A 20,840-nucleotide genomic window follows, 5' to 3' on the forward strand; every position below is an offset into this window, starting at 1 on the left:
TATCTGTTTTCCAGCACAGGTTTCCATTCTTTCAGATCTCTTTTTCTGGGCACAGTTGTTCTCTTTGCTCTTTCCCATCGGATGGGTTTTAGCTTTGCAGCCAAGGCATCAGCACAACCTTGGCAGGGCCCTGGGCTGCGTTTGATTGCAAAATCATAGCGCTGCAGGATGCCTGGACGCCTGGCCTCTCATCCCATGGGATTTCTACAGCTTCCTAAAGTTATTACATGTAAGTGGGGTCTGTCATTTCTAGCAAGTTATTCCCAGACAAATAGCAGTGAAAATGTTTTATGGACTTAATCACTGTGAGTGTTTTAATTGTTTCTTTTCTTCAGTGCTTAGTTTTTGCTGCAATAAGCCAGTCCTCTGTCAAGACCTTTGTGGTTTTCAGGTAGGGATGAACCTGAAGTAGAAGCCCTCAAGCTGCCATCCATCCCATAAAACCCTTTTAAACCAGGGGTGAGCCAGGCTGTAGCTCTCAGGGCGATACATCCCACTCTGCTTGCTGCTGAAAGGGCTGTTTCCCTATACAGTGTTTTGAAACATCAACAGACTTGGAAATCAACCTTTTCTTTTCACAACCAGAGCCCTTCAAAACTCTGCATCCGGGAGCACACAAGGGGCTGGCCGGTCCTGACAGCTTCTGATCTCATTTAGGTGGTGACAGCTTCCACCTCACCGTGCCCAGGGTAAATTGGCTGGTTTTGAAACAGCTCACATTTCTGTGGGTCTAGTTTCAGCTTTGCAGCCCTAAGCTTACCACAGCCCATTTATCAGTTCCTGCTCAGAGATTTTTAGCATGCACTGGGATATCATGTCGGTTTAGCAAACAGGCAGAGAGACATGCTGCCCAATACCTTCTCCATTAACCTCTCCAGCGTGGCAAGCCAAAAGCCATCACTTTAAATTGCTGCAGGCCTTGTCCTGCTGTGAAAGCAGCCTGTCCCCTGTGCTTTAGGTATACTTCCACATGCCAATCCCCATTTTTAAGATTCAGGGTGAAAAACCAGGCTCTGCTTGCTGCATCATTCACAGCATCACCTCTCCGTGGTAATGACAGGAATCCTCTAAGTGACTTCAAGATGTCTTTCCTTAAGATGTCTTGTCCTTAAACAAGAACCATGGACACAGCTAGAGGACTAGTTTAAGACCTAATTTCTGCATTGCTCTGAAGCTTTTTCAGTGGGTCATTGCTCTTCTCTTTCTTGCTAAGAGGTAGGCTTGCTTTTTCGTGTTGGTGTCTGCTAGATCATAGGGGAGATCCTCTCCCATTCTTCAATCAGGAAAGCATCTCCATTTCATCAGCAGAAAGCCTGCAGTGACAGCAGCATGTATACTGTGGTGCTGTAGCAGCACAAGGTGGGGCACCCAGCATCTCTGCCCACTCACCTTCATCCCTACCATGATACCAGGAAGAAGCTCTTCCCTGTGAGGGTGCTGAGGCACAGGGTGCCCAGAGAAGCTGTGGCTGCCCCATCCCTGGCAGTGCTCAAGGCCAGGTTGGACACAGGGGCTTGGAGCAAGCTGCTCTAGTGGAAGGTGTCCCTGCCCGTGGCAGGGGTTGGAATTGGATGAGCTTTGAGGTCCCTTCAGCCCAAACCAGGCTGTGGTTCTATGATTCCTTCAAGCTCTTGTGTTGCAACTGCATTTTGTTCAGCAAAGGGATTTGTTCAATTCCTGCTTTGGAGCTGTAGGCAGTTGTGCAGGCAGAGTTCACTGGAGGTCCTGGGCCACAGCAATGGTTTGGTTGCTTCCCATCCCACTCCCAGCAGACTGCCTGCCCCTCTTTCCTTGCAGCCTCCATTCCCAGCAGCTCCTGGTCCCACTCCCAGGGGCAGAATGGCTTGTTTACTGCAAGTGAGATGCCCACACATCATTTCCTTTAACCGAGATACCTTTGAAAGAATTTCTACAGACTGAATTTGTAATGCACGTCTGGGAGCATTTTTTTTCCATGGTTATTAGCCCTAACGGAATCCCAGGTCATTTTTAGGCAGCCCATTATCGTTGTGATCCAGATCCAGAGCTCTGCACTCGTTTCCAGGAGGCTACATCTTCAAAATGAACTTCCTCATTTTGGGGTGGACCATCCCCAGCACTGATCCCTGGGGGTCATTTCCCCTGTGCCACGGGAAGAGTTTGGGTACAAAACTCAGGCTCTTCTCCCAGACCAGTGTTTAGCCAATACACATTTTACACATATCTTTGGTTTTAAAACCTTGCTGTGTGGTTTGGGTGCATCTTGGCTTTCAGCTTTGTTGGCTTTATGTAGTAGGGATTTTGCTGTTATTTTTTCATGCACAGGTCTACCTGCAGCTCTTGCAGTGGTACCTAGCCTCTTTCCATCAACAAATACGTGTGTGGTCCTGAGCTTTGAATGGAGGCAGCTCTCATTGCGGGTTTCTGGTTTTCTGTAAGATCTTGATGACATCAGATCTGAAAAGGTGGATCTTTGCACTGCCCATTCCTCATGTGACATAAAGCTGCATGCAGAATTGAAGCTGCAGCATCAAGCTTCTCAGGTCCTCATTATTATAGGTAAATCTCAAGAGATGAGGGCGGCCTAATTGAATGATTCAGTATAGATACTCCTTAACTCAAAAGATACAGAGATGCACCGAAGCATATAGGACTCTGCTTTGTCCCTGGACACCATCCCTGTCCCTTACTCTGATTTTAATGAGGTTAAATAAAACCTGCACAACAAATTTTACTGGACTTCCATCAAATTGCCGAACAATGGCACCACTTATGGTGCATACAAATACATCTTTCCACTCTCCGATGGAAAGTAATTTATCAACAAGTGGTCCTTGTCCCTGTACATGGAAAGGCTTTGTGAAATACACTTTTTACAGCAGGCTATGATTTGTACAACGTGTTTCTCTGTTACAAATACACTGTATTTCATTTTAAAATGTTAAGATGCAGAGTGAAAAGGAAGCATGTAGTTTTGAATAATTTTTGAACGGGAAAGGTATCCATTGTGCAGAGCCACCTTGAAATGAATAGATCTGCATTAAACGTGTTCTTGAACTTGACGATGGACTTTGATTTAATCCATTGTAGAGGATATTTCACCAATGTAAGTGAAACGCATGGAAAGGGAGAACTGGGTGATTTATCCTTCCCTATTGACCTCTGTGTTTATCAGCCAGTGGCGAGGGTATTGTTCCCCTTCCCCTTTTATCTACTGTTTAGGCCAGTCAGCAACTGGGACACCCATCAGCAGATGGGAAGTAGATTCTTCTGCCTGAAGGTTTCCAAGCCGGGGAAAAGCCATTTGCCCCATGCCTGCTGATGCTTGCTCCATGCAAACAGCCTGGACACAGTGCATCCCCTTCCCAAGCAGGTTCCTGGCCCTTTGCCTGAGCTTGGAGAGCCCCATGCACTGAAGTTGAGCCATGGCAGTGACCTGGACCAGCCCCAGGTCTGTGCCCCTGCTTGGAGTGTGAAGGATGATGTTTGGTTTATCTAAATGAAGTTTTTTAATCTGGGGGGTTTAAATTTAATTGATGAGCTGGCAAATAACGCACTTTTCAAAGCATGCTTCACGGTGTCATCATGTCGCCATGACAAAGGAGCTCTCGCCTTGGAGCTGGAATTGGTGTCCCAAGTTCTCCAGGCCCTGGTGGGAGATGCTGGGATCTCAAGGATGAGAGTGAATGGAGCAGAATGAAAAGAGCCAGCTGTTCCACCGCAGTCTTTCCTCTCAGGCTGTTAAGAAACAGAGGAGAATATGATGCTTCCTAAAGCTTTTTGGGTTTGGAGCTGGGGGAAGGCAGAGCTGCACAGGGCTGGAGGGCACATGGAGGCACCCACGTGCTCAGAGCAGATCCCCGTCTTGTCTGTCTCCGGTAAAAGGATTTTGAGGCAACTTGTCATAAGAGGAATTGTAAATCTCCTCCTCGTTCTCTGTCTGTCAGTGTTCCCTTGGAGGGATACATTATTTTTCAGCTGTATGAGTGGCCTTTCCCAGGTACTGTTGACACTCTCATTTTCCAAACACAGAGCTGCAGCTCTGCCCCAATGAGCTGCCTGTGGCAGGCGGGTGGCCTCTTGTTATTGTTGAACTGGTGCGAGCAGCCATCTGGAATCTGGAGCCAGATCACTGCAGAGGGGGAGCAAATAGGCAGGCTGCAGCATCCCCATCTGAGCAAGATGAGGGATCCAGAGCAGGCAGCCGCAGCTCAGCACCTCCTGGCTGTTCTCGGTTTTCTGCCTCAGCACTGATGTTATTTGAATGTGGTTACGTGGCTGTGATTAGCAGAGCAATTTGCAGCGCGTTCTTCAAAATTGCCAGTCAATTTGAGCTCAGAATAGATGAAAGCTCCCTCATAAGCAATGTCTCCTGCCCCCAGAAGTGCTAAATAGTTTGGATTTGAGGTGCCCGCATGAAGGTGCGGGTTCCCCAGGCTCCTGCCTTGTCCGCCTTCTAATTGCAGATAGGAGTGTAAGAGTGTTAAACCTAAAAGGGAATAAGGTGTTGCATGGATTTTGTTAAATCCCTTGAAGATGGACATGGGGTGGGGAGGGTGCATCCTTCCCACCTCCTTTTATCCATCAGTAGAGCTGGCTGTAGGGTTTAGAAGAGAAGCTACTTGCTCCTCCTTTAGATAATAAATGTACCTCCTGGTCATCTGCTATTCCTCTGAGGGTGGAAGCAGTTGGGTTTTGTCCCAGTCAGGCTGGTACTGGTGGCACCAAGTGCCTGAGTGATGTGAACCACAGGTACTGATGGCACTGTGCAGCCACCTTGACATCACCATTCTTCCCCAGTGGTATCTCCACTGCCAAGCCAGAGCCTTTTTCCTTTGGAAATGGAGCCAAGCAGGCTCCATTTTCCTTCTATTTCGCCTTTTGTCGCAGTTTGCAGGGGTCTGTATTGAGTATCAGCCATCGTTTTGTTAGGTAGGTGGAGAATTTGGTTCAGGTAGCATTGGGTGCCCATCCATCACTTGTGTCCTCTTGGAAATTGAGATGTGCTGCTCTTTGGGCATCCTTGTAGCCAGGCATTCCCACTAGGGGGTTCTCCTTTAAAGCTTGTCATGCATTTGAGGGCCAGGGCAGCAGAGGCAGGTGATGGAGGGGTGGGTAACAGCGGGGACATGAGCAAAGCACACCCACAAAGGAAAGCCTCAAGGTGCATCGTATGTGTTGCTTTTGCAGAATACTGTGTTTGTAGCAGCTGTCTGCACCTCTACAGAGACAGCAGATACCCTCATGCTCACAGTGTTCATGTAAGAGCCGGATTCCTCCCTCCAAGCCTGGTTTATTCAAGGTGAGTGTCGGTGGCCCCGGTATGTGCACTGCTGGAGGGCTGCAGTGCTCAGTCTCTGGGCAGAGTTTGCCTGATTGGATTGCATGTCATGACTGGGTGTCTTTGAAGAGCAAGCCCTGTTTCCAGCCATGTCATGACGGGAATTCCAACAGATTCATTTTTATCTCAGGTACAGCATCAAATCAGCAACCTGAGCAACCTGCTCTAATGGAAGGGGGTTGGAGGTACAGGAGTTTTAAGGTCACGGCCCAAACCAGTCTATGATTCTATGATGAGTTATCTGTGATCTGGTCTTGGTTTTCCAGGAGAATCGGTAGGAAAACAGGAATTAATCCTTTGGTTTGCATTCAATAGGCTGCTTTTGGTTTGGCTTTGACTTTCTCAGCCTCATTCTTTAGGGTGTGAGGCTCAGAAGTTTATCTAGAGATAAGATGGGATTTTTTTTAGCTTTACCAAAGAGAAGGAGGGGTTTTTATTTTTAGCAGTTCCTGTGGTTTCCATCATTGCTCCCAATTTATCCGGGATACTTGGGAAATGACACTAAAATGTCCTTGAGAGGCTGGGGACACATCACTGCTGACTTCTGAGAAAGTTTAAAAAAAAGACAGATTGTTTAATTTTGAGGAAAAACGGCAAAAATCCCGTTTTGTGGAAAGCAGAGCACTCAGCGGGGCTTTGCATGAGGCAAAGACAAAGCAGCAGTCTTAAAACATCGAGCGGAGACAAGGTTTCCCTCCCCGCTGCACCATGTCTTGCCTCGCTCATATTGGGAGCGCAGATTTGGATACAAATCTTTTATTTTTACTGAAGAATTGATTTCATGGCTGCCCTAAGTGAATAAAGCTGTGATGTATTAACTAATGTCAGCCATAGGATGTTTACCTATTTATCTTTGCTGCAGTGTTGCCCCTAGTATTTTATTCCTCTCTTCTCCGAGACTCGTTAAAGTTGCAAACATAACCGGGGTGCTCCTAATGAAACAATTGCAGCCGAGCGGCCCGATGTGCACAGGAACACCTCCAGCAAAAGCTGATAAATGCTTTTGTTTATGATTTCTTTTCTCTTCCTGCTCTGTTTGCATGGAGAAGGGATGGGGAAATGTATTGGCTTCCTCTTAGTTGTAACAAAGTTTAACAAAACGGGGAATAATGGGTGCCGGGAAGCAGGGATGGGGAGGTGGTTGCGGGACCTGCGGAGCATCGCTGGGGTAGTGGCACGTGTATGGCTGGGTAGTGCGTTTTCAAGGGAACTGTGCTGAGGCTGGGGGCAGCTGGTAAAGGGTCTGTGGTCCCCAGCAGCTCCCTGGTGAGAATCACAGAACCCCAGAGTGGTTTGGGTTGAAGGGACCTTAAAGCTCATCCAGTTCCAACCCCTGCCCCAGGCAGGGACACCTTCCACTAGACCCAGTTGCTCCAAGCCCCTGTGTCCAACCTGGCCTTGAACACTGCCAGGGATGGGGCAGCCACAGCTTCTCTGGGCACCCTGTGCCAGCGCCTCAGCACCCTCACAGGGAAGAGCTTCTGCCTAAGAGCTCATCTCAGTCTCCCCTCTGGCAGGTTAAAGCCATTCCCCTTGTCCTGTCCCTATAGGCCCTTGTCCAAAGCCCCTCTCCAGGTTTCCTGCAGCCCCTTTAGGCACTGAAGCTGCTCTAACATCTCCCCTTAAGGAGCCTTCTCTTCTCCAGGCTGACCCAGCCCATCTCTCTCAGCCTGGCTCCAGAGCAGAGCTGCTCCAGCCCTCACTGCATCTCTATGGCCTTCTCTGGACCCACTTGAGCAAGTCCATTTCCTTTTTGTGCTGGAGTCCCCAGAGTTGAACACAGTACTCAGGTGGGGCTTCACGAGAGTGGAGTAGACAGCAGAATGCTGGTGGGGCTGCATATGTTGGATGGGGAGCATGTCTCCCTTGTATGTGGGGTTTGTGAGAGGAGCCCAAAGCATCAAACTGCTTTTCCTTCCATTCCTACATTGAAGGAATTTGCATCCCAGGAAGGGCTCTGTGCATGATAAGAATAACTCAAGTTCCTGAGCTGCATGGTGGTGAAAGGCTGGTTTTCCTGGTGCCATACAGCTGTACAAACACAGCTCCATACACATCTCCTGCTCCATTCCAAGCGCTGCCGGCCCTGAGCCGGTGGGATGAGCGGCCAGAGCCACAGCAGCAGCAGATTGTGCTGGTGGCCTCACCCCAGCTCAGTGCTTGGGCAAATGGCTGCTGTGATTTGTACCTCTTTGTGCCCCTGTAAGCCAGTGCCAGGAGTGTTCCAGTCCTCTGGTGTGGTGGTTATTAATGCAGAGGGAGCATTTTGGGAGTCCCAAGCTGGTTGATTGGTATAGCAGGGTTTGAATTCTGCACTGAATATGACTAATAATCCATGACCTGGCTGTGATTATAGATGAAAGAAAGCTGATGAAGAGACCCTGCAGTGGCACAGAAAGGAATTAGACATTGTCTAAAGCCAGGGCAGTGCTGGAGCATTTGGATTTCACATCTGAGATTCATGGGTGAATAATTCAGCACTTGAAAAAATGCTTCAGCCACAGTGTGACATCTCCACATCTTCTTTCAGTGATATCCAAGACTTTAACTAAACATCGCTTCCCAGGGAGCTGGGGCAGCTGTCCAGATATTTCTCCTCTTAAATATCAGCATTCCAGATTGTTACCTGGATACGGATGGGGATTTTGGACCGATATCTTAGGAGCTGCAGTCTCTCTTAATGCAGGATTTTACCTTCAGAAATCGCCTTCAGCAGTTGGCGGAACCCAAAATCTTTCCAAGTGGAAATTAAGAGATGTAGCTTTACATTTAATTGAGGCTATTGTCTAGTCGGGTGAACTGCTAAGGCATGCAGAGCGGGGGAGAGGGGTTGTCTGGGAATTCTAAATAACTGAACCAGCTCTCAGAGGCAAGTGTTGGCAGATTTATTAAATCTGAATAGGAAAGTGGAGGAAAAGTGGAATGCGTATAAACCAGCCTTGTAAAATGGCTTGCTGGTTTAGAAATGCAGGAGTCCTATAACCTAAACCCTCCGCTGTATTTTAAAGCTAAATACAAGGCTATTAAATCTCTGCATTTGAATGGTGAGGTATAACCCTCCGGAAGTGTAAGTGTTAAAGTGTTCATACAACCTGAACTCTGCGTCCTCCAGTGTATACATTAGAATAAGTCTTTAAATAAATGATCACATGTTATTCCTCACCTAATTCATCCTGAATTATTAGCTAAAAATGGATGGTACCTTATAGCTGTCATCAATTCAGGCTCCTTATCAGGCCTAATAAATTCTTTTCTCAGCCTGATAAGTGTTTTGATCATCTGCTTTTCCTACCTACCCTTATTCCCTTTTTAGCCAGAAGCATTCTCTCCTTTAGATGCACATCACGGGATGAGACTAGGAAGTTTTTCTGCACATAAAATTTGGTGGTCCAACTGTGTCAGCTGTAGGAAACTACTAACACTGTTATGAAAATATGCATAAGTCAGTGGGGACTGTCGTTTCTCTCAGTGTAAGTCACTTTTGGCTTCGCCTTGCCTGGCAGACCCAATGCACTAAGGTGGTCTCTGGGAAAAAATGATGATGATGTATTTAAGAGCTGCTACCCAGTTGTGTAATTAAAGGTTTTGAAAGCAAAAGCAAATGATCAGAAGTAACCCCAGCTTTGTACTCTGGAGCTAAGAAGCACAGGCTTTCCTTTCCCAACGCAAGAAATATGCAGGAATTGCATGAAGTTGAAGGTTTTAAAAGGAAATCATATGGAAGAGCCCATCTGCTATCAATACAGTTATTTGTATGTATATAAAAAGGAAAAAACCTTCTAAAACTTAGGTTGTTTATGAAGGATCTGTCTAGAAACTTGGATATAATGGCTGAAGGATCTTTGTCTTCCACATCCCTGAGGAACATCACCCTTTTAATCAGGGTCTCTCACCTTTGCCTCCTCTCTAACCATCTGCTTTCTGTAGTTCTCAAAGCTGATGGTGACTTGTATTTTAGTACCTCACATGTCCCATGGTAAGGGAACTGTAGTGAGGAGAGGAAATAAGCCCTTCTGCCTGCAGGCAGCTCCTTGTTTCATAGTTAATAGGAGGAGTAAATATCCTGGAGAGGAGGTTCAGTGGAGGAACTGGGCTGGGCAGAGCTCACCTGAGGGTCCAGCTTTTGCGATGGAGCTTCCTTCCACCCGCCACATCTAGGCACTGCAGTCATAGGGGGAAGGAGCCCCTGCCACTGCCGTGAGCAAGGATTGTCCATGCAGTGCTCCTTGAGGCAGTGCTTTGCTTAAACATGGGAGGAACGAGCCCTTCCTCCTCCTGCTCCAGCTTAATTCCTTAATTCCTTCTTGTGCCTGAGCCAGCCACTCACTTGTTTGCCCTTTAGATCTGTGCTTTCATGAAAATGACGTATACTTGAGAAATTAACACTTTTTAACCTGAGTCCACGTTGGCCAATTGCTAATAAGAGGCAAATGAGCTTTGCTGAGATTTCTTTTTTCCTACAATGTTTCTAATTTGAAGATATTAGAAAAGAGAAATGTTTACCCCACTAGGGTTACTGCAAATATCCTGACGAGCTTTCATATCCTCCTCCAGCATCAGGCAGCGTAATTGCTCTCCTTAGTCCAAACTTTAATATATTACAAATTTGTACAGTAAAAAAACCTCCTCTTTTCTTCTATTTTTAAAGCTGGTGGTTAACAGGGATGAGAAGAGAGTGTTTCTGATGGGGAACCTTAAGAAGTCAAGAAAAAGGTGATCGTAAAGTTTAGGACAATCTTTTCTTCAACATCCCTCTGTGAAATCCCATTTCCTCGTGCTCTTCTGGCTCCGTGTTAATCCATATCTTTAAACAAGATTTTACACACCCTTCTTCAGCTGGGTTATTTGATAAAATCCAGTGTGCAAGGGACTGTAAAACATCCCCTTTCTTAGTAAGCTTCTGTAATATTAATGCACTTGACCTTGGGCTCTCATATTTCCTGATTAAGTTCATAGGAAGAGTTTGCTAAGCTTGTAAGATATGTCTTGTACACGTGTCCATAAAGACTGCAGCAGGAAGAGAATTTTGGTGATAAGTTCATTTAAATGAAGCAATTCTGCCCATCGAGAACTCCCCATCCCAAACTGTTCTTTTATGGCTTTTGTTATTTTAGATTAGACTGATACCTAATTAGCTTTGGAGAGATCCTTGTGGTATTGTAAGGTTAATACCCCAGTAGGGCACTGAATTTTCAACCTTTGCAGATTTATGTGAGTTGGGGTTTTTAATCATTCCAGCCTGATTTCCTCAGAAATAAATGCAGGCCCTTAACATTTCTGATTTAGCTTAACTTTGTATCTGCAGGCTGAGTGGAAACTGCATGTTTGGAATTACAGTTGTTCTTAAGGTGGAAAGGCAGAAAGCAGCGTTATGGGCTGCCTTTGGGCAGCCTTTTCTTCTTCTACCTGTAATTGCTGGCAGGTCAGTGACAGCAGTGGGTATTGCTCATATTATCCTCATCAAGGCAACACCTCATGCTAGACCAGCAAGAGCAGCTCTGCTTGACAAAGCAAAAACGTAACTTCTCAACTCATCTCTAGAGAAAAATGCTTCTTTCACTCTTTTCCCATTCACTTTGGCCTGAGACTTCGCTGTGGTATCCTGCACGTTATTTTTGTAGCTATCATGTAGTGTGTCAAGTGCCCTCTTCATTCTATCAGCAGTTTGTCCGCCTACAGCGAATCCGGAGTCACCCCCCCAGCTCGGACACCGCCTGGCCATCTGCCAGTGTGACGGCCCACGCTCGGCATGGGCATCAGTTGGTGAGGTGAGTCTATAGGACACAAAGTAGGTACAATCTGTCACCTGTGTGCTTCCTACAGCTCTCTTCGGTCCTTTCCAGTGGGAGGGAGTATCACCTCCATGCCTAATCTAATTAAGCAGAGCCATTGAAACAATACAGAGCCCTTAAAATTCAGCTGTGAACCAAGGTGGATCTGCTTGCTTATCTGTGGGTAAGTGGTGGGATCTGCTTCCCACTCCCTTGTGGGGTTGTTTAAGGACTTTCTCTCCTGGTTCTGGCTGAGGCAGGATTTTACCTCTCGTACAAGCTAGAACTGATGGTTGAGAGAAGAGGCCCCTCTTAAAGCTGTCCAAGAGTGTCTGTTTTCTCTCCCAGGTGAACTATAGTTTTCCTTGGTATCTCTTACAAGCAGGATTGACAGCCTGTTTTAGCTTCTCCTTGGCTCACCTAGCATTTGTTTCAGAGAATAAGTTAATTTGCTTTACTGATTTGCACAACAGTTTACCTCTGATTCCTAGTATTGGGTGATGTTTTGGGACCTCTCTGCCAGTTTTTGAACCCCGGGATTGGAAGGGCCTCAATCCTGGGCCACTGTGGTTGTCTCTTCCTTTGCTTTTCTGGTATATTGCTGCGGGGGGTGGTTTGTGACTTACGGTTTGTTAGTAAGCTTTGTTAATGAGCTCTTCACTCTCTTCATGGCCTTGCCAGCCTTCCATTGCAATTAATTGATTTGATCTTAGATACTCCTGAAAATCTTTGTATGTATCTGGTGCTGAGAGGCAGCATAGGGCAGGTGTGCGCTATTCCCAAGTATTGGGTGTATTTGAGTTCCTGTCTACTGAAGTCAGCTCTGCTAGGACATAATTAAACCTGCTTATTTATGATCCTCAGGGAGCTATATAGAGTGTTTCAAGTCCTAAGATATGTGCCTGTGCTGCGGAGAAGTGAGATCAGGGTTCTTCCTCTTTCAGATATATTCAGGTCTTGCTCTTCCAACAAATATCCTCCTTTTCTCCGTTCTTTACAGTTTCAATGTATCAAGAGCTAAGGTTAGGAAATCCCTAAAATCCTCTCTTGCCTTCCCTCATCCCATCCCAGACAAAGATAACCTGCTTCTCTAAATACAGTAGAAATCCTAACAAGCTGCAAAAAGAAGGAGCTAACCCTGGCTCGATAGCTGCTGCTGTTAATTTTCTTCTAAGGTGACCTTTGCTCAGGGGGGACCAGGAGTCCTCATCCAGCAGCCTGTCTGCTAAGACAGAAAGGATGTATTTAGCTCATGAAATTACAAGCCTGTCCTGGGGATCAAGTGGCAGTTGTAGCTGTCACAGTTTTCATCACTGATTTTTTTAATAGGCTTGTACCAGTGGCTTAATACTAGGTCTGTCATCAGTTGTAAAAGTGTTTTTCTTTGGATAAGGCTATTCTTTTTAGTAATTGTAGAGATGTTTTACTTTAGGCCATCTCAGCTAAACCAAAGTTTGTATTCTTTTTCATTTTCAGAGATGAAAATCTAGCCCTCAGCTTGCCAGTGCTTTTCAGATCTACACAGTGGTGATGCTAATTATTGCTTCATTTCCTCCTGACCAAAAAGAAACCCTGCGACTCTTCTTCATAGCCCTCCCGTGCTCTTGGTACCCAGGAATCCTCTTTGTGCTTCTTGACCCTAAAATCGGGTGTACTGACTGAAACCCTCACAAGTTTACCTGGGCTCCTCACCTGCATTTCCTCACTCTTGTTATTCCCAGGGGAATAGTTCTCTGGTCCCACAGTGTGAAAAGGGATATTTGTTTTATCCCACATCTAGTGAAAAGGGACATCAGTTTCTTCCTTACTTGAGTCACCAACTTTCTAACAGGTTCCCCACTGGCATGTCGGAGAATGTGGTGTTGAGTTGTGCTCTTCCAGTGCTGGTGTCCTTTGATTTTGGACTTGGACTGTCTATTCCCCCCCCCCCCCCCCCCCCCCCCCATTTTCTCAGTCTCTCTGTTCTCCACATTACTACTTGAACTTCTATATCCCTGTGAGGTTCCCCCTCTCCCCAGTTACTGCCCTATCCCTTGCACACTCATAGTGCAATCATTCTTTACTCCCTTTCTCTGTATTTTGGTACTCTCTCATCTTTTGGGTTCAGCTCTCCTTTCCCTAATACAGTACAGTATTATGCTGAAATACACCATATTTCAGACATTCCCTCATGTATTTCAGCTTTGCAAGGATTTTAATTGCTGCCTTTTTCCCTTTATGATATACTGCTGTTCTTGATGTGTGAGAATACATTTACAGAGAAAGCTCCTTCTGTATTTTACCTGTGCTTTGTCAGGAAGGCTATAATTTTGTTCACTTCCTTCCTTTTTCCTTCAAGTTGTTTGTGACAGGTCTGAAACACCTGCACCTTATGTCCTCCCAGAGTAAGATCGGAAACTGTCATTTATTTCAGAGTTGGCTCTAAAACAGGCTGCTCTTCATATCCTATCTTGGGGTCTGCTGGAGTTAGGGCTTGGGCTCTGTGATAATTGTTGCATCTGCTTTCAGCTGAGGAAAAAGTGGAGGCTTGCTATGAATATTAACAAGCCATCCATCCTTTACACCTTCTGGGAACACACTACTTAAAATTGTTTCTTCTTTTCATGGTTTTTGTGTTCTCCATTTTCTCTACAAGCTCTTTGAGTATCAGTTTCATTTTTTTTATCCCTCACATTTATTCCTGAATTGAGGCTTTTATCTGTATTTATCATTCAATCACATTGGAACTAGATGATCTTAAGGTCCTTTCCAACCCCCTGCCATGGGAAGAGACACCTTCCATTAGACCAGGTTGCTCCAAGCCCCCTCCAACCTGGCCTTGAACACTGCCAGGGATGAGAAGCGTCAGTCTGAGCCCATTACCTATCACTACAGGCCCTGATGAAGAGTCCTAGGTTGCTGAACCTATTCTCAGCTAATGCTGACTCTAGCAAACCTTACCTTCTTTAGGGTGTAGATATATCACTGCTGGGATTGACCCACAGAGGCCTTCTTTGTTTTCTGTTTCTCCTTCACTTGACCTTTTCTCCTATGTGCTCACCATCATTGATATAAAAGCCCCAGGGAACTGCTGAGAGATATGATTTCCTATGAGTTTTTCCTGGGAAGATAACTTTAGAACCAGAATCCTTAAGTCCAACATCCCTTTCATGGACTAGAGAAGGACTTCATGATGGGCAGAGCAGGAGGATGGTTTTGTAGTGTACTTTTCCTTACAGATTTCACCTTTCCAACCCTGTTGGTTCTGGAAACTTCATGTACTCTTTATATCTTTTTTCTTGTCATGGTGCTGGGCAAAATTCAGAGACCCTTGGCCTAAATAAACATGTAAATCCTTGGAAAAACAGGTTTACTTAGAGCCATACTTTTAGGCTTCATAGTAAAATACATCCCCATCTGCTGGCAAATGAAAATTTTGTCACTTCACCCACCAGTTATCAAATTATAGTGAAAAAAAAACAAGGATCAAATGGAATCCCTGGAATAAACCTGGGAATTTCAGAAGCTGGTAGGAAAATAGCATCCTTCAGGTCAGGAAGAGAGCTGCAGCAGCTCCTGGGGTGTGATGGGATCGTTGCCCCACCACACATTTTCCATGGGAAGATCTCTATCCTATGTCCTACCCAGGTTTTGTCAGGACTAAAAGGATAACCAGCCCAAGGGCGGGGGGAGGAATAGATAAAGGAAAAGAAGACAACAGAAAACCACTTGGCTATCTCCCTCTGCAGAGGTCTCGCTGCCCACTTGAGCTCAGGAGGAGGCGCGTGATGGGGCGGCCTCGCTTTCGAGAGGAGCTGTGCGCTCAGCGATGCAGCCTGGAGGGGCAGGAAATGTGGTTCTTCGGGAGAGCTTGTTTCCATTTACAGCTGATCCCTGGCAGATGCCCCTGAACTCTTGCTTTGTGCTTCTGCAGGAGAGTTCGTGAAGTCCTGCAAGAGCAGGAGACGCCGTTGTTAGGAAGAGCACAGCACGTTCAGCATTCATTCGTGCCACGGGTAGAACTGAATTCTCTTCTACTATTACTCCACTGAATATAAAAAATCCCGGAGACATTTACATGGTATTTCTTTTTAAGTATATAATGTTTTCATTCAAAAGTATCATAATTCTTAAAAGACCTGTCAGAGGCTCTGACATGTAATTAATTTCTCTAAAGCTCTTTTTTTGAAAGCTACAACTGCATATATGGAACACCTGCGCTTATTCACAACTCTGCAGGAGAAAAAGCCACGTCTTCTCCTTCGCTTTCTTCCCCCACTTCTCCATAAAAAGATTTTCCTTCACTTTCGCTACTCCCTCTCCATCTACCCTCATGATCTACAACAAATAAAAAGCACTCAGTATATAAAAGCTGTGTGTAAATAGGAACTGGCACATTGGGTTTTTGTCTGGGTGCTGGTGACCTTTTGTTTATTCAGCTTTAAGCCGAAACACTCTTGCAACTTTAATTATGGAAGAGCTATTGCTAACCCCTAATCTAGTCCATCTAATATAATTCCCATATGTGTAGGTGGGCTTTCAGTCAGTCGAGTAGGCTGTTTATTTTTACCTGGTAGATTATTTTTTTCTCCTCTGCTTGGGAGGAGAGTATTAAGCTTTAACAGTATAATGCTGGTGCCCAGGAAATACGAACAAGGAGATGTTCACCTAGCTGTGGAGATATACATACATATATTTATATATGTATATATACACACGTGGCCAAGCACTGATTAGGTGGTGGTCATGGCTAGCTGGCTTTGCTTTATCTCCTGTTAAGTGCTTCCAGGGTGTCACTGCAACCATCACTGCTTCTGCTGGAAAATGCTATCAGCCAAATCACTGCTGCTTCCCAAGGAAGAGTCTGTGGAGAGTCCTCCCTGGGGGGAGGAAATCTGTCCAGCAGGTTCCTTGGCACAATCTATCCTTAAGCCAGCATCTGGGGCACCAGGGGTTTCCAGCTGGAGATGCTGAAGAGCACATCTCTTCCCATGGCACCTCTGACTGCAGCAAGGTGATGAACCCTTACCTGTACTCTTTGTAAACCTCCATTCAGGACAGCTGCATGCAATACTGGGGGGAAATGGACATTTTCTAGCTGAGAGAGAAGTAAAGCAGCTTGTTGGTTTCTTTGTAGAGGACAGGCATTGAGCAGATGCATTTTCCCTTCATGGTTGCAGAAATCTGCCTTTGTAAAATTAGTATTAGTAGGAACATGCTTAAATCCAAGGTGTGAAAAAAAGTGCCAGTTTTAAGTGACCGTAAGGTCCATCATTTACGTGACTGGAGATGAATGTAGGAACATGTCCAGATGTTTTGGCTTTGTGATTCAGGCATTTCCTCCTCCATTCTATAGGTGAATAACCAGCATTCCTTGATTTCCTTTCCGATAGTGAGCATTGCTCGTGTTGCTGTTGCTCTTCATACCCTGTTGAATTTACAGAAGAAGAAATAATCTGGTTTTACTCCAAAGAGCATCACCAGAAGGAATGTTTTACCAGGATATTGCTGTATTGCTGAGCAGAGGGAGCTAGTGGGGCCTCAGCTGGGACACTGGCTTTTGTTCTCTGACTGCGTCTGCCTCCACTCCAGCAGCAGCAATGCCTGTAAAACATCTTGAGTATCATGATGAGTATTATGAGAATCAATCTTGAGTGCTTTGTGTTAATTTGCCATCTGGGCTGAAGGGAACCTGCTTGCAAGGCAACAGGAAGGTCCATTTTGGGTGCTGCGTTTGTATTCTTCCAGATTTGTCACTAACAGCTTTTGTACAACCCCATTAGCACAAGCAGTGGGAAAACTGACAGGAACCATGAGGAATGGAGGATTTTCTCAGCTGTGATGCTGAGGGTTTTTCTGAGGCACTTGCCATCGTTTACCTGACTGGAGTCATAGGGCTGAAAGGGATTTCTCTAGGTCACCAAGTCCTGGGTATTGCTGTCATGGGCAACTGCATCCCATTCTTTTGTCCATTAATTTGTCTATCCCGTGCTTACATCTAGTTGAATTATTGTTTAGCTCCACTCCTTGCTTTCTGAGGCTTCTTCCCTTTGATCTCCTTTCTTAGCTCCTATCTTTCTCTCTTGTGCCAGCTCTGATCTTAGCAGACCAATGCCCTAAAGTATGTGGTGCAATCAAAAAAAGCCCTTCTGAATTCTTCCCTGTGACTGAACCACCTGTGACCGTCCTTGCGGCACAGCATGCCAAGCTGTGCTCCTGCCCTCCTTCTCCAGAGGCCTGGAGTTCGTGGCTTTGACCATCATCTTCCACACGCCATCCTCTTGCTCCTCCATCCACTCCAGCTCCAGTCAAGTTCATAAACTTCAAGCTGGTGGCTGATTTTCCTCTTGTCAGTTCTTAATAGCGTGACCCCCATCACATACCTCTTCAATGGCTTGATGCTCTCTGAAATCCATGTTCTCTCCCTTTTATACTTCTGTCTGCAGATGGTTCTGTGTACTGTGCCTTCCTTCTACCTGGTGTATTCTCTGCCCGTTGCCTTTATACCCCAGACCTCTCTTGATTTAGTTTTTCTTCCCAGGGACCCAGCTGTTCTCCTCCTCTTTGTTATTCCCAGCCTTCTGTTTCTTCTTGTTCTGCATCACATCAAACCTCTTTGTCAGCTTTTCTTTCGCAGTCGCCGGTGTTTCTCCTTGTCCCTCTTGGGATGCGACCTTTCATGGTCACACTGCTCCCAAATGGTCCCCTTGTTCAGCAGGTCTCAGGGACCGTCACATTGTCTGTGTCATTCGCACTTCATCTCTCTCTGACTGTATGTGAGGATCCCCTGTCTGAACTCTTCTCAGTTCTCTCCAGGTCATTTCTAGAGCTCAGCTCTGCTGTCCGAGTTACTGCAGTTGACTCTGTTGTGCACAGGCACGTCCCCTTTGTTCTTGCATTTCATTGTCTTCATTGTTTTTTCGGAGCTTTGGATTGCGTCCACTGGAAAAGTCCTTTCTGCATTTCCCTCCCCTTCATGCACACACACACCGAAAAATAATAATAGAGGATTAAAAGTCCCACACGTTTCCCCGCCTACAAACTCTCTTTTTCTGCCTCCTTGGCTGCCCACTGCTCACCTTCTCAGTCCATTGCCCAAAATGAGCCCTGCTCTCTCCTTGAAGGCTGGCCATTGAGTATCTGCCAGAAGTAAGGACAGGCAGAAGCCTCTCTCATGTGTGTTTGCAAACTGGGGTCAAACCACTGACTCCACAAACCGAAGGAGCCAGAAGCAGGCAGGCAGAGAGACACGTAAGACCCTGCTCCTTCCTCCTCCGGTGGAAATCCCAGCAATCATAGGGTGATGCCTTCTTTAAAATGCTTGGGATCATTCTTGGTGAGCTTGCTAGTGGTTTATGTCCATGTTATTTTCTCTCTGGAGATGTTTTGTGTGCTGGGAGTGACAGATTTACATTATTGGAGAATTACTGTTTCTGGTTTGTCCTATGTTTTATTCATTGCAAACCATTACTTTGATATGGCTGTGGTTACGTTACTGGTTGAAAACAGGCCACCTGTGGCATTTTACACCAAATGGCTATAAACCAGTACACCCAGGCAACAAACAGGTCAGCAAAGTCACGCAGATATGGTGCTTGTGCTTCTGGGCTTAAATCTGTGGGTCTCAGCTTATCATGTTGATAAAACAAAGACTTGACTTGTGAGAAGAAGCTTTCTACAGCAACACTGGGTCAGCTCTTACCCCTCAACCTAGTTCCTGTGGGTTAAACATTGAACAGTGAGGAAAAGTTCAGTAGTATCCTGACTGGGTTTATGTACTTGGTTAACTTGGAATGTTGCCGTGATTCCCCTGTGAATGTGAATATTACTGATTATTTAAATGATGGTCATACTCCAAGTCATCTCTAGGGCTGAGGCTGTGTTTCTTGTGAGAAAACTTGGCCTGTCCTTTGAAGGACAGCAGGTTCAAACCAAACAAAAGCAGGTTTCACACAACACAGAAGCTGCCACGTGCATTATTACCACAAGGTGCTGTGGAGGCCAGCAGTGTCAACAGGGTTGAAAATAATTGGGGAAATTAATAGAATAAATTGTGGATGGAGTCTCTGAATGCTGAAGCTCTTCAGCTGCAGAGTCTCAAGCAGGGCACCATGGCAGGGCCTCTACCCTTTTACTTTGTGGGTGACTGTGCCTCTAGCAGAGCATCACCTCTGTGCTTCAGAAAGGTGGTGGAGATCAGAGTACACAAAAAGGTTGATTGTGACCTGTATGTTGAAGGTGATAGTCCCGTCACCCGCACGGGGTGCAATGAAGTGACCAACATGCTCAGATCTGTAAATGTGCATAGCCAGATGTGCCATCCTCCAACCCTACCTGCCCGTGGGTAATTGAAGTGGAAGGTCTTTGCACGTGTCTCTCCCACCTGGCAAACCACGAGGGTGTGCAAACACATCTACCAGGGCACAATCTATTGAAGCTCCTTACTCAGCTCTGCCTTTCCTTCTCCTGGAGCATCAAACAGCCCCCTCCCCAGAGGTCATGCTGGACCACATGTGGGGCCATTGGTAGTTCTCTGATTTCCCGCAAAGCCTGTGCTTCTCCTGAGGCTTAAGATATTCTATTAATATTTTCATTAATACACATTTTAAAACCTTCATTTATTAATATTTATATATTAATTAAGATATGTTTAATAGGCAGAAGATGTTATCAAGGAGGCATGAAGTTGTAGGCTCACTGGAAAACGCAGAGCAGCTTTTGCACTTAGAAGTTAATCTTCTTCAGGTTGCATGGAGATGAACTCCCAGCGATGCCTGGTCTGTGCTTTGGCATTTGAAGTCGCTCCTGTTACCCATCAGTGATGCTTCATCCGGAGCTTCTCTTGGTGGCTGTGGGAGCGCGGGGTGGTGGGGAGGGTGGGGGTTCTGGCAGGAGAGAGGGGTCTTACTGCGGTGAATCAACCGGCATGCCGAGAGCTTTGAAATGCGGATTTGCATCAAATAAAGCTCTCAGGGTTAGTTAAATATTCCTCTAAATATGCAGAGGAATTGAGTTACTGATGCTTGTTATTCTTATCTTACTCTTGGTGTCACAACATCTTTAAGTTCAGTGAAGGTTTCACTTACTAAGACGGTTGTAAAGATTTCACGTTAATTAAGAGGACTCCACTGCAAATCTGAATATGAATGAAGTTTGGCTGCTGCACCCAGGGCAGTGAATGCTGTGGGAAGATCAGACAGTGACAAATGTTGATTAACACTAAAAACACACACACAAAAATAACCCTAAAACAATGCTTCAATCTAGAACCTCTTCTGTGAGAGAGAAAAAGTTAAGTTCCAGTTGCCAGAAGGAAAAAAAAAGTAGTTTCTGACTTGAATTTACAGTCAGAGGTGAAATTCATCAGGAGCACTGATGAGGGTTATCCTGTGCCACCCGTACATGGACTCAGCCATAGCACGGTCTCCCTGTCCTTAGGCAGGTGATCCATTTAATGTGGGGGGAATCTTCAGTGGAGGAAGAGAGAAAATCTGGGCTTGATTCTGATCTTGGCTTTGTTGCTTTGGAGAAGGATCATAAAGTCCAGGCAGCCTCCACTGGTGGTGACAGAACCGAGATGAAACTTCACCTAATGGGGATGGTGCGGGCAGTGGTAGGTGTCAGGGGAATGGGGCTTCCAAGGAAGGAGCTCTCGTGCTGCCATGTTTAGAGTGAAGAATGAGACCAGAAATGCTTTTTTTCCCCAAAAAAAGCTGCTTTTATGAGGGTGTTTTCATACCTGTCAGTGCTGGGAAGAGTGGACCAGTGAC

The 20,840-nt window shown here is 45.8% G+C and overlaps 1 protein-coding gene across 4 annotated transcripts in view; it reads left to right on the forward strand.

The window, feature by feature from the left end:
* NEXMIF (neurite extension and migration factor) overlaps positions 1 to 20,840 on the forward strand; it is a 165,021-nt gene that overhangs the window by 132,360 nt on the left and 11,821 nt on the right. Inside the window, exon 1 of one of the 4 annotated variants that reach the window (XM_062640130.1) lies at positions 11,003 to 11,108. The exons of the other annotated variants lie outside the window; for them this stretch is intronic. The gene's annotated coding sequence lies outside the window, so the exon portion shown is untranslated. Of the gene's footprint in view, positions 1 to 11,002; positions 11,109 to 20,840 lie in introns of those variants that run through there. 4 annotated transcript variants of the gene reach the window in all.

The sequence above is a fragment of the Pezoporus occidentalis genome, unplaced genomic scaffold (assembly GCF_034315485.1).
Source record: "Pezoporus occidentalis ecotype Australia unplaced genomic scaffold, CSIRO_AGI_Poc_V1 ctg63, whole genome shotgun sequence".
In the NCBI taxonomy this organism is placed as follows: domain Eukaryota; kingdom Metazoa; phylum Chordata; class Aves; order Psittaciformes; family Psittacidae; genus Pezoporus; species Pezoporus occidentalis.